This window comes from Plecotus auritus (assembly GCF_963455305.1).
Source record: "Plecotus auritus genome assembly, chromosome: 1".
NCBI lineage: Eukaryota > Metazoa > Chordata > Mammalia > Chiroptera > Vespertilionidae > Plecotus > Plecotus auritus.
The window spans coordinates 201606259-201628844 of record NC_137770.1 but is presented as its reverse complement, the minus strand read 5'-3'; positions in this window follow the sequence as shown (position 1 = coordinate 201628844).

The following is a 22586-nucleotide window of genomic DNA, read 5'->3' as shown; positions in this document are numbered from 1 at the left end:
GTCCTCCTGCCACCCACCCCGGTTCCCCCATTCACCATCGCTGATCCATCAGAGCCTGCAGGTTGAGGGGAAAGAACAAGAGGCCAACCATTCTGCCCATTCGCCAGTCCCCAGTCTGGCCCCACCACCACCCACCTGCTTCCCCTCATGGTTCCCCATTTTCCTGCAGGGGGTGGAGGAGCTGGGGGAGGCGAGGGACCGAGAGGTGGTCAATGCACCTATGGCGACTGGTCGAGCAGTCATTCCGGTTGTTAAGCTTATGGTCCCTGGCCTTTTATTATATAGGATAAGACTCTTTCTGCCTCACTTTCATCTGTGGTCCAGAGATAGAACATACCATTTTGTTGTAGTATCAACTTTGTTAAACTGTTTTCTAGAATATCCTTAACCTGTATGGTTGGATAAAAGAGGAAATCTCTTTAAACTGTGGAGGCTAAAGGGACACCGTAGCCATTACTCTTGCAAGGACTTAAGGGTAAGGGGAGTAACAAACAGATAAGGAGGTGCTCAGTTTTCCTCACTCCTTTCTGCTCCACATCACGCTCTTCTTCCCAACTGCTGGCCCTGAGGACCAACAGAGGTGGCAGCCACACTGAGACATCAGCTTCCCACAGACCTGCCTACCATTCCCTTTATACAATCTCTGTAAGAAAGCTGAACCTGCCTGGCTTCCCACATGTTCCCCCAACTCCCAGGTGTCCTCTGCAGCAGTGCTTCAGGATGACTGATTGGTGCCTTTGTCTCTGATCCTGCCACACTTCCCTCTGCCAGTTCACTTCCCTAGCACCTCCCCATCTTACATAAAGCAGGATGGGAAACTACACCGTGGGTGGCTGATTAAAAAAAAAAAAAAATTCTATTGGAACACACTCTAGCTCTTTGTTTGTGTATTGTCTCTGGCTGTTCTGTGCTATACAGCAGTTTTGAGTAGTTGTGACAGAGACCTTGGGCCCACAAAGTCAAAAATATTTATCTTGGTCCTTGCAGAAAGAGTTTGTTGACCTCTGGTGTAAAGTATGTGATAGATCCTCCCTTCCCCCAACTGGTGGGCAGAGTATGATGTAACCTGCGTCTGCGGCCGGGACATTCCCGAGACATTGAACCACCAATCAGCGCGTGCCGAGTGCCCTGGGCCCCACCCCTTCCCGTTCCTCCCCTCAAAAGGCATGTTCACCTCTGCACATTTTGCTGTACTCCACTTTCAAGACAGCCCAGCTGGGTCCTCCTTCTCCTTTAATCCTGGTTTTTCTATCCTCTTTTGTAATGAATCTCACTTGTTAGTGCAGAATAAACTTCCTCTTTTAACTTGTCCGTGTCTCTGACTCCGTTTCCTGCGCCTGAAACCTTACATTTGGTGCCGAAACCCGGGAGGGGCGAGCATTCCATCTGACCGTTCATGGTCCGGGATGCCCCCCTCTCCTCGTGGCTCATGATCCTCAGGCCTCTCCCCTGGCTTGGCAGTGTCAGCGGTAAGTTCCAGCCCATGCTGATCCCTGGTGGTCTCCTCTGGCGTCTCTGTCCGTAAACTGCAGCCTGTGTCAGAGATTGCCTTCCAGGCATAGCCCTCCGAGCCCCTCCAGGAGGGGTTCCGCACCTGGGGAGGCAGCAGAGATGTTCCTGCCACCCCTCGGTTCTCCAGCCTTTTGGCCTCCATCCAGACCCCGGGAGGTAGGGGAGACGTCCCCTGCTGTCCCTCAGGTCTCTCCGTCTGTAGCCTTGGCTGAACGACTGGGACACTGGTCCTTTTGCCCCAGCTACTGATCCCAGGTATTAGACATGGGTAATAAAAAAATCTAAACCGGTCCTGAGCCCCTTTCTCTGTCTTCTGACTCTTTTGACCCAGCCGATCTTTCATCTCTACCTCTCCTGCTCCTGCCGCCCTGCCTTCTGCTCCCTCTCTTCCTCCTCCTTCTCCTCCTTCGCTGTGGCTGCCCCTTTCCCGGCCAGCGGCCACCACTGCGGGTGCCACCATCGCCGCCTTGGGCCATGAGCCAAGCAGAGGCTGTTGCACAGTGCGAGAGCCGCCCGCCTGCCGCCCCGCCAGCCGCTCCAAACAGCTAAGTGAGATTTCTGTTTGTCTGTAGAAATTTTGGTTTGCTCTTCCCTTGTGTATTGTGAGCAGCCGCCATGTTGGCCATATGGCTTGCTGTTCCCATCGGGACCGCCATCTTGAAACAGCAAGGTCCAACCCCTCTCTTTGAATAAAGTTACTGAGACCTCCCACAGGCTGCCCCCGCAGGCCCGGCCTGGTGTGGCCGCCCGCCACCACGCTCCTCCTCCTCCTCCGGCCCATGGCCCACTGCCTGCTCCGCTACCCCCTCCCCTAACGCCTTCTCAGACCCCGGTCCGAGATCTAGTGAATACGGCCTTTAAGGTTTTTAATGCCCGTGATGAGCAGGCAGAGTCGGATTGGGAAGCCCGCCTTCAACAGAAGGTGAACCTGCAAACCCAAGCCTTGGTTGCAGCTCTGAGGCCGACGGCAGCCACGCATGGTCCCAAGGGGACCGTGTGTGGTGGGGGTGCAACAGGAGGATGAACGCCACCTAGAGGATGCTTCAAGTGTGGAAATGAAGGCCACTGGGCAAAGCAGTGACCCCAGCCCCGGGCTCCAACCAAACCCTGCCCGGTGTGCGGTCAAAGCGGCCACTGGAAAAATGACTGCCCCTGGAAAAGTGATGGGCCCTCTGGGTCTCAGCGTAGAGGGGCCGCCCTTCCAGGTCATGACCCGCCGCTGGCCATGACTGAAGACTGGCCGAAGACTGAAGATGCCCGGACTCGACGACCCCCGTCACCCTTGCCAAGCCCAGGGTAATGCTCAAGGTAGCGGGTAAGCTCGTCTCCTTCCTGGTCGACACCGGGGCTACCTTCTCTGTCCTGCCCCTTTTTCAGGGCCCCTTTTCCCTTCCACGATCTCGGTCATGGGTATTGACGGCAAATCCACCTGCCCGCTGGCCACCAGGCCCCTTCCCCGTTTCCTCGACGATAGCCCTATAACCCACTCATTCCTAGTCATGCCTTCGTGCCCCGTGCCCCTTGTAGGATGGGATATCCTCACCAAACTAGGGGCCACTCTGCAGCTCACTCAGAGCTCTTCAGCCTCCCTGCTTCTTCCACTCCTGGCCCCCTCCCTTCACGGGAATGCCGATCCCCCACTGCCTGCATCCCTTGTTGATCCAAAAGTATGGGATACCTCTACCCTGGTGGTTACTAGACACCATACCCCGGTCAGGATCAGACTTAAGGACCCCACCTCGTTTCCCTCCCATCCCCAGTTTCCTATCTCCATAACTCATCGCCGAGGGCTCAAACCCCTCATTACTCGGCTTCTGGGGCAGGGTCTCCTCATACCTATCGACTCTCCATACAACACCCCCATCCTCCCCATTAGGAAGGCAGACAGGACCTACCAGCTGGTGCAGGACCTCCGACTAATCAATGAAGCAGTGGTCCTCATCCACCCAGTGGTCCCCAATCCTTAGACTCTCCTTTCCCGCATCCCATCTGATACCACCCACTTTTCCGTCCTCGACCTCAAGGACGCCTTCTTTACCATCCCTCTGGATCCAGACTCTTACCATCTGTTTGCATTTACTTGAAAGGACCCAGACAAGCAGGTATCCCGCCAACTCACCTGGACGGTCCTGCCCCAGGGGTTCAGAGACAGTCCTCATCTGTTTGGCCAGGCCTTACCCAGAGACCTCCGACAATGCTCGTTAGAACCCAGCACTCTTCTCCAGTATATAGATGATCTCCTTCTCTGCAGCCCCTCCCTGGACATGTCTCAGAGGCATACAGTTGGCCTCCTCAACTTTCTAGGGGACAAAGGATACCGTGTGTCCTCTGCCAAGGTGCAACTATCGGCCCCCACCGTCACTTACTTGGGGATCTGTCTGACACCCAATTCCCGAGGACTGACAGTGGACCAAACGCAAGCAATACGAGACCTACAGCCTCCCACTTCTGCAGAACAGATCTTGTCCTTTCTAGGGTTGGTAGGATTCTTTTGCCATTTGGTCCCAAACTTTGCTCTCCCAGATAAGCCCCTATACCAGGCCGCTAAAGAAACACCAGTAGGCCCCTTCTCCTCACCCTCCCTCGTTCGCCAGGCTTTTTCTAAGCTCTGGGATACCCTTCTGGCATCTCCCTCTCTCTCTCTCCTGAACATCTCTAGGCCTTTCCAATTATTTACTGATGAAAGACAGGGAATAGCTATGGGGGTCCTCACCCAGACTCTAGGGCCAGCCTTAACCCCCGTAGCCTGCCTGTCCAGACAGCTTGATCCCACGGTTCGGGGATGGCAGCCCTGCCTCCAGGCTCTGGCTGCAGCCGCTGCTCTCACCTTGGAGGCCCAGAAGATCTGCCTCCAGCAACCCTTACAGGTCTTCTCCACCCATAGGCTACAGGATCTTCTGTCCCACCAATCCTTAACTCTCCTTAACCCCTCTCGCATGCAGGAACTCCATCTCCTGTTCCTCGAGAGTCCTGACATCTCCCTAACTCAGTCCCCAGCCCTGAACCCGGCCACTCTCCTTCCCGCTGCCTCCACCCAACCTGCAGCAACGCACTCCTGCCCCAAGGTCATCGAGGCCCTCACTCAACCTCGGGTGGGACTCTCAGATTTCCTCTCTCTAATCCTGACTTAACTAAATTGCACATACCCTACCACCCACAATCATTGGGTAAGATCAAGAGGATCAACGGCCTCCTTAAAAACCATCTAACTAAACTCTCTCTAGAAATTCGCAGCTCCTGGACGTACCTCCTGCCCATGGCCCTGACCGGAATCCAGGCTACACCAAGGAGCCCCACCTTCTTAAGCCCTTTTGAACTCCTATATGGGAGACCCTTCTTGCTCAACCATTGTCTCCCTACTGACCCTCCTCTCCTGGCTACTTATCTTCCATACCTGCCCTTACTCAGGCAACTGCTCCGGGAACACGCTAACAGGTTTCTGCCCAGGCCAGAACCAGCCGACCAAGACTCCCGAGGACCAGCTCTCTAGCCGGGGGACTCAGTCCTCCTCAAGAACCTTACCCCCAGGTTGTATTTCAGCTCCAGGCCCAGAAAAGCAGCAAAAACAGACAAGTGATGCTGTGGCAGCCTCAGGACCAGCTTTTACCTCCCAAGTGACTCAACAGGATCACTCTCGAGACTTCACCAACCAGTCCCTTGGGGAAATCATGCTGCTGCACCCCTCGTCCAGCATGGAAAACACTCCCTGTTTTTTTCTCACTTACCCCATGGCTCCTCCCATCATTAGGCCCACTGGTATCTATTCCTTTAATTTTGCTCTTTGGCCCCTGTCTCATGCGCTGTTTCACTAGTTTTTTGCAGAACAGAATGCAGGCATTCACCAACCAGAAGGTGGGAGAGATCTATCTGGCCTTGAATTCAGAACCTAGAGACACCTATGTCACCAGAATCCTTGAGACCCCGGGTAGACGCCCCTGATGATGCCCCCTCTCAACAGGAAATAGCTATGGAAAACGGACCTTCATCCCCTGACCTTGCCCGGACTCTCAATTTATTTTTTTAATATCACCAAAAGCCTGGAATGATATATCCTCCCTTCCCCCAACTGATGGGCAGAGTATGACGTAACCTGCATCTGCGGTGGGGACATTCCCAAGACATTGAACCACCAATCAGCCCATGCCACGTGCCCTGGGCCCCACCTCTTCCCATTCCTCCCTGGGCCCCACCCCTTCCTGTTCCTCCCCTCAAAAGGTGTGTTCACCTCTGCACGTGTTGCTGTTCTCCCCTTTCGAGACAGCCCGGCTGGGTCCTCCTTCTCCTCTAATCCTGGTTTTTCTACCCTCTTTCATGATGAATCTCGCTCATTAGTGCAGAATAATCTTCCTCTTTTAACTTGTCTGTATCTCCGACTCCGTTTCCTGCACCTCGAACCTTACAGTATGGTTCCTATAACAGATTCCATGTCTCACTGGGTTCTTCCTTCCTGACTGAACTCTTACTGAGTGTGCTCCGATGGTCCAAAACATGAACAACTCTGTATTTCTGTCTAACTGTGGGTAAGCTGCATTATTTTAAGCTGTTCTTATCACTATAATGTTCTATTTAGGCTTCTTAGCATGTAAGTTGATAAAATGACAATGAAAAATTGTCTTAAGGACATTCTGGAAGTGCAGGTACAGAGAAGTAATCTACGTATTTTTCCTAAGTTTCTGACTGATTATAAGAAAATCACTTCATGTCTATTTATTTGAATGTGAAAAAATGCAATAGATGAATTGTGTTAGTTATCTTAGTATTCAGAATACTTTAAAATACCATTATTCATATTGTATGATATTCTTCAAAAGTGGATTTTCCTAAAGAAATATATTTTAGAAGACTAGTAACAGTTTGTTGCTAATACAGAATAAATATTAATTTATTAATAATATTCAATAAATGATTGTTGGTAGATATTCAGTTGAATATAAACAGTATAAGATGATATAGGGCTTAAGAAAGAGTTATGCATCCTGTGGGAACACAAAAGTATATCTTTTATTTTCTAATTTACTTTCATTTTTTAATTACTTTTGATAGTCAATATTATATTACTTTCAGGTGAACAGTACAGTGGTTAGACATTGATATAACTTATGAAGTGATCCCCACCAAGAAGTCTAGTACCCACCAGGCACCATATGTAGTTATTACAATATTGCTGACTATATTCCCTATGCTGTACTTTACATCCCTGTCAAAATATATCTTTTTTTTTTAATATATATATCTTTGAGATGACTAAACTGTTGACAAATTTTGACATGGATACTTAATGACAAGAAAATTAGTAAATATTTCTTACAAGTCTGTAATTTCCTTATAAACATTCTTAGAATAACTTGGGGGGGAAAGGAAGCAATGCTTTGAAGTTTTTCACCTTAGAGGAGTATTAGACTCCATCAGGAATACCTACTGGAGTTGACTCGCTATTTCGTGCTATTTCAGTGATGAACGTATTTAGATGTGGAGATTGTGCCCTGAAGGTATATGGCAACTTCATAAATTCAATCCTTAACGCTCACATCTGAGCACTGAAAAATTTGAGTTATGGTCCACACAGCAGCAGTTTGCCAGCAATATGTTTGTAGACTTGTCAGAAATTCTGTGAATTGCTTTGCTAAAAGCGTTGTTGTTTGCCACTGTTGCTAATGCACTGAGAAGAAAACAAACAAACCAAAAAAGCATACCATAGGAAATTTCCATACCCCTGCTACTTCCCCTAGAAAGACAGATAATATGATGTTCACTGCCTTCCACATACAGAGATTGTTGCAGTGGCAGACAGACTACGCTAAAAAATATAATCTAGGAAAAGTTGTCCCAAATGAAATTTTGCTGATTATTTGAGTGGCTAGACTTTGTAGCATTAGTAAATGATTCTCTTGTTTACATAACCTTTTCTTCAGTTGTGACAAGCGAAGGCCCCTCTAAAGGATCTGGAAGAAGATTCAGAGAAAATAGTTAAATTTCTAAATAATAAATTAATAAGAATTAGAGAATGTTCCAGAGTCTGAGGATAAAAGGCAGTTTGTTTGCCTTCTGGAAGTGGGTGGTTAGGACTGGTGGGAGAGAGAAAATTGAAGGGACTGAATGGGAGTGTAAGAGCAGTTCCCACCAGTTGAGGTTACAAAAAAAAAAAAAAAAGATTTCCTTGAAGAAAACATCTCTTCATGGTAGGCATGGCAAAACAATGTCTAAAGTTCAGTTAAGGCTGTTTCCCTTCCTGGCTCTGCTGCAATTCCTTGACATCATCCCCAAACAAATAACCTCACAGAAGGACACTCTGAAAAATGAAAAGGGAGGGTCCAAGAAGGGAAACAGAATCGAGTATTTAGTGAGAGCCAGAAGCTGGGACAAGAAGGAACTCAGTGCCCTATATCATCATTTTACCCCCCTGATAACAAACAAAACTCAACAGAATACGTTTTAAATATTTCATTGGCTTTATTCAACAGTTCCTGAATCATAGCAGCATCCAGTCTAGCAGATCAGAAGGAGTTCCAAGGAGCTATCCAAGGCAGGAGACCTTTCTAGGCAGAAGGGAGCCAGGAACAGGAAGTTGAACTAGGGGAAAAGTGGATTGCTTATGGCTAAGTGATTTTCCTTAAGGGGATGGCGGGAGTCTATAAGAATGATTACCTAATTAGTGTTGATCAGACAATTTGAAATTAACTGGATAAGATTCCATTTCTTGGAGAGCCGAAACTGGAATCAAATTAAGTCTCTTGGTGATGCAGGGCTTAGTGTAAGCAACATATTTTGGAGTTGTTGTCTTGTTTTTAACACCCCTCAAAGTCCAAGAGAGAGAACTGGATTTTCCACAGTCCATGGTCCAGGGCTCTAGCCATTTAAAGTGGACATTAACACAAAGGCTTATCTTAGAAACATAGGTAAAAGGAAAGCGCACTGTTTGTTTGATTATAAGTCAGTCAGTGAAGTAGTTAGCATGTGGATTTCTCAGACTGCCCGCCTCATTTACAAACTACATTGCATATAACTCTTTATTTCAACAACATCCTATTTTTATTTTCTTATTTCAGTGTCTCTAACATATTAAGGAAATATCTATTTTTTGAAGCGATGATGAAGTTTAAGGCTATTTAATGTGTGTTTGTACATACATATTTGAAGAGGTCATTTGCTCATTTATTTATGTACTTTCTTTTATACAACTGTGTAATGGTTAAATATGATATTTCTATATCTTTCTTGTTCTAGAGGTTTTTCCTTTCTTTCTCTTTAATGAATGAATAATGAAAAACAAGTGGATGAAACCATGTTAACCGTAAAAGTAACTTTTAGATGAGTATTAAGAAGAAAGTAAATTCAATGCCGAAACCGGTTTGGCTCAGTGGATAGAGCGTCGGCCTGAGGACTCAAGGGTCCCAGGTTCGATTCCGGTCAAGGGCATGTACTGTGGTTGCGGGCACATCCCCAGTGGGGGGTGTGCAGGAGGCAGCTGATCGATGTTTCTCTTTCATCGATGTTTCTAGCTCTCTATCCCTCTCCCTTCCTCTCTGTAAAATATCAATAAAAATATATTTAAAAAAAAAAAAAAAAAAAAGAAGAAGAAAGTAAATTCAAAATTCCAACACTGAGAAGCAATCACTCTCAATACTGGGCAGATATATCTTTATATATATCCTGTGGTGTGCTGGGTTTGGCTTGTATTGGTTCAAGAGAACTAATTGTGGCATCACTTCCCAATTCTGTGTTCAGAGACATAACATGGGTAGACTGAAATCAGCCATGGTGGCAATATTTACATCATAGATATAGGCTTCATTCCAGGGCTTTTGTTGTATTTTGGTTGTTAGTTTGAAAGCCAGTTTTTAAACATTTACATACACACATACACAACTATGTATATCGCATGGACAGCTATGGAAAGAGAGATAGAAATTTCCATATAGAGACAGACAAAAAATACTTCATGGTATACATTATATTTTAAAATAAAATGTATTGAATTTAAAACTATCCTTAAATTTTAGAATAATAAGAAATGGAGGTGAAACTGAAGGCACTGCTAAACTTTATTGACATTTTTTTAGTCTGGTTGGTGGGAAGAAATGCTACTCTAGACCCTATGTAACCTTCAGGAAATTCTTATCTTTTGGAGAAGGGGAGGAGAGAGAATTCTTCCAGTAGTATGTCCTGAGAATTCTAGCCACTTTGGTCTCCCTGGATTTTCAGCTTGTCTCTTGTTTTTATTTATTTTATTTTATTTTATTTTATTTTATTTTATTTTATTTTATTTTATTTTATGTTTTTATTGATTTTAGAGAGAGAAGAAGGGAGAAGGAGAGAGAGAGAAACATGGAAGAAGGAGAAACATGGATCAGCCACCTCCTGCATGCCCCCAACTGGGGATCGAGCTTCAACCTGGGCATGTATCCTGACAGGGAATCAAACCTGTGACCTTTGGGTGCATGGGGCAACTCTCACCCAACTGAGCCATACCACCAGAGCTCAACTCAATGTCTTTAACTCAGAGAGTCCACAGGGTTCTTCTGCCTGGGTTCCCATTCTCTGCTCTGGAACTGTAAAACTCTCAAAACAGTAAGCTGGGCAGGTAATTATAGGGCTCACCTCATTTTTCACCCATTTCTCAGTAATGACTGTCCTTATTGCCTGAGGTCTAGTGTATTTCAAACTATTGTTTCTATCTCTTTTGTCCATTATTTGGTTGTGTCAGGTGGGAGAGTAAATCTCATCTCTGTTATTCTGTCTTGGATAGAAGCAGGAGTTCCAACTTGATATTTATGCTAATATAGGATATTTTTCAAATACTGTTGTACTGTAGGTGATTTAGCATTGCATCTTAACTACTTCATTAATTCTCTGCCATCTAAAGAAATAATTGAGACAATAAAATATTAGATGGTAAATACTTGATAAAATGAAAGGTGCCAACTAAATATTGATAATTTTCAGAAAAAGTATTTGTAGGTTTGTGATATGCATATGCTTTGGCTTTAGAATAGGTCATGATATCTGTATTTGAAACTAAAGCTGAAAATTGAATGTTCCTACTGCTTTTGTATTAGCATACACAGAGTGTATAATCCTTTATGTTCTGTTAGGGTAACAATAATGCATATGCTATTCATAACATACATCCATCATCAAGCATAGTGTTTAGTAAATAGTAGACAATAAATATTGTTGAATTAATGTACAGGTTTGAGAACTGCATATTAGTGAATTCATATATAGTTTTGAGAACACTTAACCACAATTAAAATTCTTAGTTTAAAGAGAGCTACATGAATCTCAACTAAGTCTCTTTTCTATAGAAATGTATGCTTTTAGTGAAATTTACTCATCTCTGGATGAATAAAATTTACTCATTTCTGTAAGAACTAATTAAGCATCACATTACAGATTTGTATTCACTCACTTGTGTATTCCTATCATGAACAAATATATTTTATATAATGCAAATGGATTTTTGCCATAATAACTCACACAGTTAAAATATTTAAACTGGCCCTGGCCTGTGTGCTTCAGTTGGTTGAGCAATGTCCCATGCACAATAGGTCACTGGTTCAATTCCAGGTCAGGGCATAGGGCTCAGTTTCAGGCTGGATCCCCAGTAGGGGGCATACAGGAGGCAGCTGATCCATGTTTCTCTCTCACATTGATGTTTCTCTCTCTTTCTCCCTCCTTCCCTCCCTCCAAGCCTCTCTCCTTTCTTACTCCTTCCCTTCCCTCCCTTCATTCCTCCCTCTCCCTTTTTCTCTCTAAAATCAATTAAAAACATATTTAAACATTTTTAAATAAAATAAAATATTTAAGCTGTTATATAAAAAAACTTAGAACATAAAAATAATACTGTTAATAGAAATAACATATTCTCTCTTTTATCTGGTATCATAGGAGATTAGATAACCTTCATATCAGTATTCCAGATAAACAGTATTAATCCTATATAATAAAGAGGTAATATGCAAATTGGCCATCACTCCAACACACAAGATGCCGCCCCCATGTGGTCAAAGATGGCCGCTGCCATGTGGGCACAAGATGGCCGTCACAAGATGGCCAGCAGGGGAGGGCAGTTGGGAGGGACAAGGCCTGTAGGGGAGGACAGTTAGGGGTCATCAGGCCAGCAGGGGAGAGCAGTTAGGGGCAATCGGGCTGTCAAGGGAGTGGTTAGGGGGTGATCAGGCTGGCAGGCAGGCAAGTGGTTAGGAGCCAGCAGTCCTGGATTGTGAGAGGGATGTCCGACTGCCCATTTAGACCCAATCCCACCAGCATCAGTCCTAAACGGGCAGTCAGACATCCCTTGAGGGGTTCCAGATTGGAGAGGGTGCAGGCTGGGCTGAGGGACACACACACCCCCCCACCCCGTTCATGAATTTCATGCACCGGGCCTCTAGTATTTTATAAAATGGTTACTTATTTACTTTATCTACACTAATAAGAGAGAAAATGCAAATTAACCATCACTCTGCTACACCAAGCCATGCCCACCAGCCAATCAGAGCAAATATGCAAATTAACCCATCAAAGATGGCTGGTAAATTTGCATATGCAGGTGGGGCGGGCAGCACCATGGCCTGCCCCTTGGGGTCTGGTTCCATCGGGGGCCGGAAGAGGCCAGGCGGGCAGTGCCAGATGCCGCTGGCAAGGTACCAGTCCATCACAGGCATGGGGTTGCTGAGACCCAGACCGGGCCTCTGGCCACAGATTCACAGCTTCATGGAGACTGACTCTACCAGGCAGCCTGGTGGCCATGTGGCTGGGCCACAGGGTGCCCGTTCAAGATGTGACACAGAGAGGAGGTGCGGGAGGAAATCCAGAGAATGGGATGTGGGGGTTCAAGACTCACTTCCTTTGGGCTTTGTCCTTCTTGGTCTTGGTTCTCTTCTTTAGGGCCTGGAGCCCAAGCACTGCAGGAGAGAGGGGTGGATGAGGCCGAATGTGGAAGAAGAGGCCTGAAGGGTGGCTCCAGGGTGAGTGCCACAGCTTTGGCAAAGTGGCTGGCCAGGAGGCGGCCTTCCAAGGGGCACCGAGCAGCCCCTCGCCATCCCTCTATGAGGACACCCCACACAGGCGCTGCCTTCACCAGCAGGCTCTGGGCAACATCTGTAAATGCTACTGCAACCTCTAACATTCTGGGCAAAGAACTGACCCTGTGCCCCTCTGGGTACCAGGCTTGCTAGGAGTGTGCTGTCACCAATGCCATAGATCAAAGGCAAAAACCTGGCGAGGCGGGGTGCGCCAGAGGGGGCTCGGGTGGGGGCAGAGGACCAGCGGGCAGGGATCTGCCTCGCCTGCAGAGGGAGAGCTTCTGCAGTGGCCCCAAGACGCGGGTGGGCCTGGCCGGCGATCAAGGAAGGACACCCGGGTGGAGGGGCAAGGACCTGCAGCCCTGGGGCAGGGGTTGAGGGGCGGTGCCACCTCAGTGGAGGGGTGCCGCACTGCAGGGTACCGGACTGACTGATGTGATTCAGAGAAGCTCCCGGCGCTAACCGGCCTTGCCCAGGCGGTGCTCACACTTCAGAGGCGGCGACTCCTGCTCCCGCCTTGACCCTAAAGCAAGCCCGCGCCCTGCCCCACAGCAGAGCATGCCTAGGCAGTGAGTGTGAAGCCTTCCGCCTGCTCCGGAGAAGGGGGGACAGTAAAGAACGGGGGCAGGGGACGGGGAGAGGAAAGAATGTGGAGCGTCCACAATGAAGAGATGCTTGAGAAAGAGGCTGGGAAGCCTGACGGGAAGGTTTGTTCTGTTTGCCCGGCGGCTGCCCCTTAGGAAGGGCGGAGAGCATGGCTCTGAGGGCTCCCTGTGCGCTGAGTCACTTCGCACAGCCAACTGGAACTGGCCTCGGTTTCCTGGTCTGTAAATGGATTAAGCGTGTCCCAGTGCCTTCACTGAGCTTTGATGGCCAATTGAGATACTATATAAGGAAAGTGAGGGAAGAGTGAGAAAGAAAAGGAAAGGCGAACAACACAAAAGAAAGACTGGAAGGAACCTGTAAACCCATTGTCACTTAAATAGGGAATACAGTCAATAGTGTTGTAATGATGGTATGATGCCAGGTGGGTACTGGAAATATCGGGGAACACTTTGTAAAGTATATGATTGTGTATTGAATAGATGCATATTCTTTTTAACAATTCCTGAAATTACATGATGTTCTGTGAATTCTATGGGATTAACTTAAACAAATAATATGTACGGCATCATGTTATATGCTGAAGGTCATATAAGAAGGAGCAAGAAATAGGACTCACCTGTCTAAAAGCTAAATATATGAAAAAGGAGATAAGATGGTAAACAATGGTGGTGTTTTATTAGTTCAGGTAGGGTAGTTAGGATATGCCCTGGTAACAAGTAAATCTTCAAATTTCAATGGCTTACCACAGTAGGATTTTACTTCTCATTCATCCAAGTCTGAGCTGGGTCTGGCAACTTCACTGGGTGACTCCTCTTCAAGCCATGACCCAAGGATCTGAGCTTCGTTCATCATGTGTTTCAGCCCACTGAGTCCTTGCCTACACCAATGGATGAAAGAGAGGAGAGAAAGCATGGAATATCACAAAAATCCTTTTTAGGACATGGTTTGGAAGAGACATTTGTCACTTCTTGTCACATTCATTTGGCCAAAACTCATCTTGTTACTCTGTCTAGCTGCAGGAAGCTCAGAAATGCCTTCCTGTACTAATAAGCATAATGTGTTATCTCCAGCCCAGTTGCCAAGTATAAGTATTAAGTCAATTTGCACAGGCAACTTAAAAAAAAATAGTTAACTTGTACAGTTCTTCAATTTTTATTCTTATCACTACACTCCAAAATGTTTTCTTCATGTATCATTAAGCTACAAGTATAAAAAGTTCTCTCCAGGCAAGAAAGCATATCATAATAATGACATGCACAATAATCTCTGCTGAGCTCTTATTCCATTCACCTTCTGATAAATTGTTTGTAAATATTGTATTAATGACTGTTGACAGCAGCATGATGCATCTGTTAAAAATTAATTTAACAAGAGATATACAGTAGAGTTTGCCTTTCATTATTTTATCTTTTAGAAAACAGCAATAAGATCATTCATTTTTTTTTAAAGACTCAACATTTTATTACTTTAATGAGGTTTATTGAAATAACTCTTTATGCTGTTATTCCTATAGAACGGACATGTGTGCTGTGTCCGTATGAGACACGCACACACAAACATGCAAATGGACTCATGCCTATACAAAAATAAACAGTGATCTTAGCACACACCTAATTTTTTAATTTGTATCTTTGAAATATTGAAATAATTTTAGGTCATATATGCTTAAATTCTAATTTCATATTTGAAAATAAATTTGATATTTAATTTAAAATTTGATAATCCTTCTGTGTAGAGAATGTATTTTCAACATTCAACATTCTGTGCCTCAAAAAATTAATAGTTTTTTGTTCCAAATATAAATGTCAGAAGTACTACAAGGGAAACAATAGAATAAAGCACATAGATTTTGTCTCCATAGTTTTGCAATTGAAGAACTTGCTTGCAAGTGGCTAGGATCAGTCAATAACTCAGAGTTGAGTGAATAACAAGAATTATAAATAAAACTATGTAGATTTGGAATCAGACATACTTCAATTTAAATTTTGATTCTGTTGCTTAATTTCTGTATGACAAAATAGAAATTACTTAATTTTTTTAACTTCCAGTGTTTTAATTTATAAAATATAGATAATAATACATGAATTTTAGAGTTGCTGTGATGATTAAGTGAAATAATAAATGTAAAGTAGTTAATACGTGACCCAATAAAATTTTACTTATTAGTCTCTCCGATAATAATAACTTTTTCTAATGTAAGGACTTAGGCAATTATCTTCAAACTAAGGCAGTATAGGAAGGTTTGCTTGTATTTTTTTCCCCCTTTGCATACTGCTATTAGTAGGTTGAGTTTTGGTAAGTAGGTTTCTTATTAATATAATTTTTTGAATTTGACAAGTATAGTAAAATATGCCATATGAACACAGGTGATTGTTATAATTGAATACATCAAAGGACAGAAAATTGAAAGTGGTATAAACTTCAGAAATTTCCTAAGTGTTCTTAGAACACTACTGGGAAGAAAGTTTATTTTAGGGCTGTTATCATAGTTAATCATGTAGGCATAACTGAGAAGTTTAGAAAATACCTTTCTACACATTTCCCATTTTCAGAGCTTCATATTGAGAGAAATGGTTCAATTCTCTTATCAAATTAGAGGAATGGGATATAAGTACATAAATGAGATATTTTAAAACTATTAAAATACAATGCTATTTATAATACAATTTAAATAGTGTAAAATATATGTGAATACTTACATGCTTCCAGAAAATATTATTTTAGAGGAAATACAAAGAAGTAATAGGATACAGTTTGCTATATAAGCACATGAATATATTTAACCTAAGAACACTGTAAAAATTAATTGGGAATTTTCTAGCTGAAAATAATATATGAAACATGTAACAAAGGATAAAATCCCTCATAAAAAATGTCTTGTGAACCATTAACAATAACCAAAAAGTGATAACTTCAATATAAAAGAAAAAAAAAAAAGAAAGGAACAATTCACTAAAAAATGCATATTCCAAAAGTCTAAACATTCCACTTCATAATATTTAAAGGAAGGTACATTTAAATAAGAAGTTAACTATTTTTAAAAGTAAATTAGTGAAGATTAAAGAGGAGTGGTGGGAGGAGAACCAAGATGGCAGCACAGGTAAACGCCTGTACTTGCTGCCTCCCTCAACCACATCAAAATTACAACTAAAATACAGAACAACTATCATCCAGAACCGGCAGAAAGCTGGCTGAATATAAGTACTATAACTAGAGAAGTAAAGATAAAGCACACTGAGACTGGTAGGAGGTGCGGAGGCACGGAACGGGCTGGTCTGACACCCGGGTGTGCTGCATTTTTAATTGGGAAGGAGATTGCCTCTGCAGAGGCTGCCTGCAGGAGTAAGGGGTCCCAGCCCCATACCAGATGCTCAGCCCAGGGTCCCAGAGCTGGGAAAAGGCATCCCTACGGGCAGTAAGAACTATGGGCTGTAAGACCTACGGGCTGTAAAAAACAGAGCGGATTGGGGCTGAGTGACACACAGGCTGCTGGAGACCCAGCTGCTCCTCTTAAAAGGCAGACACCATGAACTGCATTTACAAGCTCCCACACCCTTTGAGCTCCAGTGCCAGGCAAGACTCTGGGGGACCCAGACACATACAGGGAGACACTGGACTGTGGCATTGGGGCAGGAACTCGGAGCGGCTTTCTTTCAGACAGAGGTGCCCGCAGTGGTCATTGTTTCCATGCTGGGACCTCCCTGGTGCAGGGCTGACTGGCAGCCATTTCTATTTGCTCCACTCTGGTGATTCCCTGAGACCTCACCCCACCCAATTTACAACCCCACCCAAGCTGTGTTCAGTGGCTTTTGCATATGAATGGTCTGTCCTTACTCAGGCTAAAAATCTGTCAGAGAAGTTGCAGCTGGGTCAGGGAGCCCCAAAGCTATCAATAAAAGGCCCAAGACCCAGCACCAGCACCAGCCTGCCTTGCTTCACAGCTGGGTCTTGTCTGGGCCTCATCTGGGCACTTCCAAACCCAATCCAAAGAGGAGGAATCTGCAGATCTCTCTCTAGCTCATGATGGATGGCCACAGGCAGTAGCTGACTTTGCACCTACTTGGAAACACAAGAGCCAGTGTACCCAGTGGTCAGTGTGAGACTATACCAGATTACAACTATTCATATCCATAAGCGACACACTCAAGGGGCAGACTCAGTGAGCACCAAAACCCCACTGAAGCAAGTACTGCTCCATAAGGGTATCTCCATAAGCAGCTCTCCCACTGTAGTTTCAGCTGGTCCCCACAGCCAACTGGTCTGGAGGTCAATTCCTCCCAGTGGCAGCAATAGCAGTCAAGGCTCAACTACAACAAAACTGTGCACACATCCCACAAGGGGTGCACCAAGAGTGTCCATCTTCAGTGATTGGGGAGGCTGAGCCACTGGGCCCTATAAGACACCTACTACACAAGGTCAATTATCAGCTCATGGAGACTTAGCAGCTACCCAATACATAGAAAAAAACAAACAAACAGAGAAGCAGCCAAAATTCAGAGACAAAGAAACATGTCACAAATAAAAGAAACGAAGAAAGAAAACTACTGGATATAAAGTTCAAAACCACACTTATAAGGTTACTCAAGAATATTCTAGAAACCTCCAAGGAACTTAGTGAGAATTTCAAGGATCTTAGTGAGAGTGCCAAAAAATAAAAGTAAATTTAAAAAAAGTGGAAAGGACCAGTCATAAATTGAGCATACACTGATTGCAATAAAGAATAATATACAGGATTTCAATAGTAGACTAGAGGATCCTGAGAATCAAATCAATGATTTGAAATACAAGGAAGCAAAAAACACCCAACCAGAAGAGCAAAAGGAAAAAAGAATCCAAAAATATGAAAATAGTGTAAGGACCCTCTGGGACAACTTCATGTGTACCAACATCTGGATTATGGGGGTGCCAGAAGAAGAGAGAGAACAAGATATTGAAAAGTTATTTGAAGAAATAATGACAGAAAACTTTCTCTACCTGGTAAAAGAAATAGACTTACAAGTCCAGGAAGCACAGAGAACCCCAAACAAGAGGAATCCAAAGAGGACCACACCAAGACACATCATAATTAAAATGCCAAGGGCTAAAGACAAAGAGAAAATCTTAAAAGCAGCAAGAGAAAAACAGTTAGTTACCTACAAAGGAGTGCCCATACAACTGTCAGCTGATTTCTCAACAGGAACTATTCAGGCCAGAAGGGAGTGGCAAGAAATATTCAAAGTGATGAATAGCAAGAACCTACAACCAAGATTACTCTACCCAGCAAAACTATTGTTTAGAATTGAAGGTCAGATAAAGAGCTTCACAGACAAGAAAAAGCTAAAGGAGTTTATCACCATTAAGCCAGTATTATATTAAATGCTTAAGGGTATTCTTTAAAAATAGGAAGAAGAAGAAAAAGGTAAAGATAAAAAGTATGGACAACAAAGTGACAACAAAAACATATCTATCAACAAGTGAATCTAAAAATCAAATGAATAAAAAATCTGATGAACAGAAAAAACTGGTGAATGAAATAGAATCAGAGGCATAGAAATGAAACAGACTGATGATTCTCAGAGGGAAGGGAGTGAGGGGGGGTACGGGAAGAGATTGGACAAAGATCTTCTATGCATGTATGCATTACCTATGGACACAGACAATAGTGTGGCGAGGGCTTGGGATGGGATGGGAATAGGGTGGAGAGGAGTAATGAGGGTAAAAAAGAGGGACATCTGTAATAATATCAATAATAAAGATTAATAATAAATAAATAAGAGGAGTGTATCAATAATAAAGATTAATAATAAATAAATAAGAGGAGTGGTGGGAGTTTTAGTACACAATATTGGCAAGACAGAAGGAACAAGCACTTTTAAGCCCCACTGGAACTTTCTAGTAGAAAATAATATCTATCAAGAGCAGAAAAATAATCATATCTTTTGATCTATTAATTTTCATCCTAGGAGCATTCTAGAAAATGTAAAGAAAAAGGATAAAAGATGAAATATCAAAATATTACTTTGATACCAGAAAATTTGAAAATTTTCTAATTGTCCAACACCAGGCAATAGCTTAATAAATTGTAGTATATTTTGTAACAGATCAGTAGTCACCAATGAAAAATTCTTGGAAAGAGTATTTCTCAATATGAACAAATACAGCATATTCATAAGTGACAAGAAGAATACAACTTTTTAAAAATACCATTCCAATTTTGAAACTTTTGAGTAAAATGAGTGCTAGGATATTCCCAGATCTTCATGCCTTTGGTGTTTATCCTTCTGATAATTATGTATCAGAATATTACATTAGAACTATTCTGTTTTAGTTTCAACAAAAAATGCAAGACACTTATGTGGGACCGTCAATCCTCAGGTTGAGGAGATAAAGAGGCCTAGAATTAGAGATTAGTAGAGGACTAAGAGAGAAGTTTCTTGGTGTGTGCTGAGTCACTCGTAAGATGGAAGAGTGGGAGTGCTTGACCCTCAATTCCACTTGAAAAAAGAACTGAAGGAGATATGCAAAGAGTTTACTATATGTAGCTAATATTTTGGAAAACACAGGACTTCTGTCTGAATCACACTCAAGACATCTAAAGTGTCTGCCAGGACCTGGCTGGCTGGTTTGTTTCTCTGGTAGTGGAGTGACAGAGTTGGCGTTGACCAATTTACAGGCCTAGAGATTTTTTGGACAACAGAAGCATGATTGTGAACTGTGGGCCAGAGTGACTGGCCTTCCTGAATGAGGGTTAACTGTAGGCTTTATTTATTTTTTAAAATATGTTTTTATTGATTTCAGAGGCAGGAAGAGAGAGAAACATCAGTGATGAGAGAGAATCATTGATCGGCTGCCTTCTGCACACCCCCTACTGTGGATCAAGCCCCCACCCTGGGCATGAGCCCTGATGGGAATGGAACCATGACTTCTTTGTTTATGGGTCGATGCTCAACCTCTGAGCCACACTGGCTGGGCTGAACTGTAGGATTTCTTGAGGCTAAAGAAAGAACCAGCAGCAGCCGGAGATGAATTTCCTTGCTTGGAGAGAGGTGTAGGTAAGAGACGCACAGCCATAGTTTAGCATCTCTGAAAAGCCCGGGAAAGTGCTCACAAAAAGTAAGGATTAGGCTCAAAATTTTTCCCAGTTTAAGAAACACCTGGAAACAAAAGTAGGACTTTCCTGAACCTTTCCAGCTCCTTAACATAGTACACCCACAACTATGGCAAGGATGGGAACTGAGATTGACAAGATAGATGTCAAAGAGCATGAACAAGTCAGCGGATAGAAAAGAAACCAAGGAGGCATTCTTGGTGGAAATTTATGATTTTGTTTATTATTCTGGACTGGACATATTAATTACTATACTAGATTTTTATTATCAGAAAATGATTAGAAAAGTCTAAGACTTCTTCCAAATTTAACCCAAGGGCAAAAGAGAAATCAGCCTCAAATAATAAAGGGTCAGCAGGATACAAATATAGTTGCTTTTACATTCCATTCCATAAGTCATGCTTGTTTAATGTAGCTGTTATATGCAAACTAGAGGCCCGGTGCACAAAAATCAGTGCACTCAGGAGGGGGGGCGGTCCCTCAGCCCAGCCTGGGCCCTCTCGCAGTCTGGAACCCCTCAGGGGATGTCCATCTCCTGGCTTAGGCCCACCCTATGGGGGATCGGGCCTAAGCTGGCAGTCAGACAGCACTCTGGCAGCCCAGGAGCCTTCAGGGGATGTCCAGCGGCCTCAGACAGACATCCTTAGCATTGCTGAGGAGGCAGAAAGGCTCCTGCCACAGCTGCTGCTCTCGCAGCCATCAGCCTGGCTGTGGCTGAGCGGAGCTCCCCCATGGAAGCGCACTGACCACCAAGGGGCAGCTCCTGCATTGAGCATCTTCCCCCTGGTGGTCAGTACGCATCTAGCGGCTGGTCGTTCTGCCGTTAGGGTCAATTTGAATATTACCCTTTTATTATATAGGATAAAATGATCTTTATCCCATGCTTAGGAAAATCTAGCATCCTCCTGTCTCCTCTACCATAGTATCTCCAAAAATTCTCTGGATATATGTGACACATTCCTATTCCTGTCTTGTCCTTTAAAGCTGTTCTTTTCTCTATGACTTACACTAACCCAAACATTACAACATCTTCCTTGATATTTGAAAATTATATCCCACAAAGACAGTTATGGTTAATAGACTCTTGCTGGCAATTTGCAGTTACACACAAGGGAGTACATTTTTATATAATACAGAAGTTAGTTTAAAATTAAATATTAGACATGATAGATTCTAGAAGTTCTTTGGCCATATTTATGTCATGGGACTTCATTCTGATTAGCTTCTAACTCTCAAGTTGCCCATCCCCTAGCTATGTTGCTGAACTTTACACTCTTAGGAAATCCTCTCTGTAAGTTTCCCAATTCTTCCAGTTTTTAACTGTGGAGCCTGCGTCAGGCTACATAACATCATCTTGTCTTACTTTCCTTATATTTTAAATTGGGATAGTATTCTAGTTATCTCATAATGGGAAGATTAAATGGGTTGACACATATAAGCAATTAGAATAATGTTCAGTATAGAGTAGATGTTAAAATACTCAAAGATAATAATGTACTTAAGGTAAAAAAGAATTTAAAGTTAATAAAGTACTCACTAATCTTTGGTTTTCCACTCATCCTTATTGTGCTCTAGAGGGTAAGGCAGTGTGAGTGTCATTTCCTTCTCCTATGAAGACAACTCCTCAAAGAACTTTCTAAGTGAAATAGTTCTTACCCTAATAGAATGTGTTATCTTCTTGAAAATAATATTTTTGTCTCCAGAGAATTTTTGTAAAAACATAAATTGAAAAGATTAGTAGGAGATAGACTAAAATATTAAATTGTATATTTATTATTTAATGATTATTTAATTTTCTGTACATACTGTATTTTATAATTACTAGTAAAACCTGAGTTACTTTTAAAAAAGTCATAGATCTCAGTTACTTTACTTACATACCTTACTAATAACTTCAAGGACATAAGCAATTAATAACGTTAGAAAAAGGAGGTCTGTATCATTGAGGATGACTCCAGAGAAACCTTCTTCCTGCATTAGATGCTCCCTCTCCAGCTCAGAGTAATAGATGAGGTCTCCAAGTAGATTCTGTGGTCTGACCTAACACAGTAGAGTGAGTACTCAATCCAAGAAAAGTCTCCATTTTCTACCCCAGCTTTCATGACATTTTCTAGAGTCACATCTCATAAATCCACAGATACTATATTTATTTACTATAAACAGTACTTATACAGTAATATCCTATTAAAATGTTATATTTAGAAGACTCATTATCCTAGCAAATGTCATTACTCCACCTTGACGTTCAAGTATTATGTCCACAGGTCCGAATTGTCTGTCTGTTTTTGTCTCCCGCAGAGCATTCTCCTGATGATTGTGGGAGCAATGGATTACCAGTCAGCTGCTTTAACACCTTC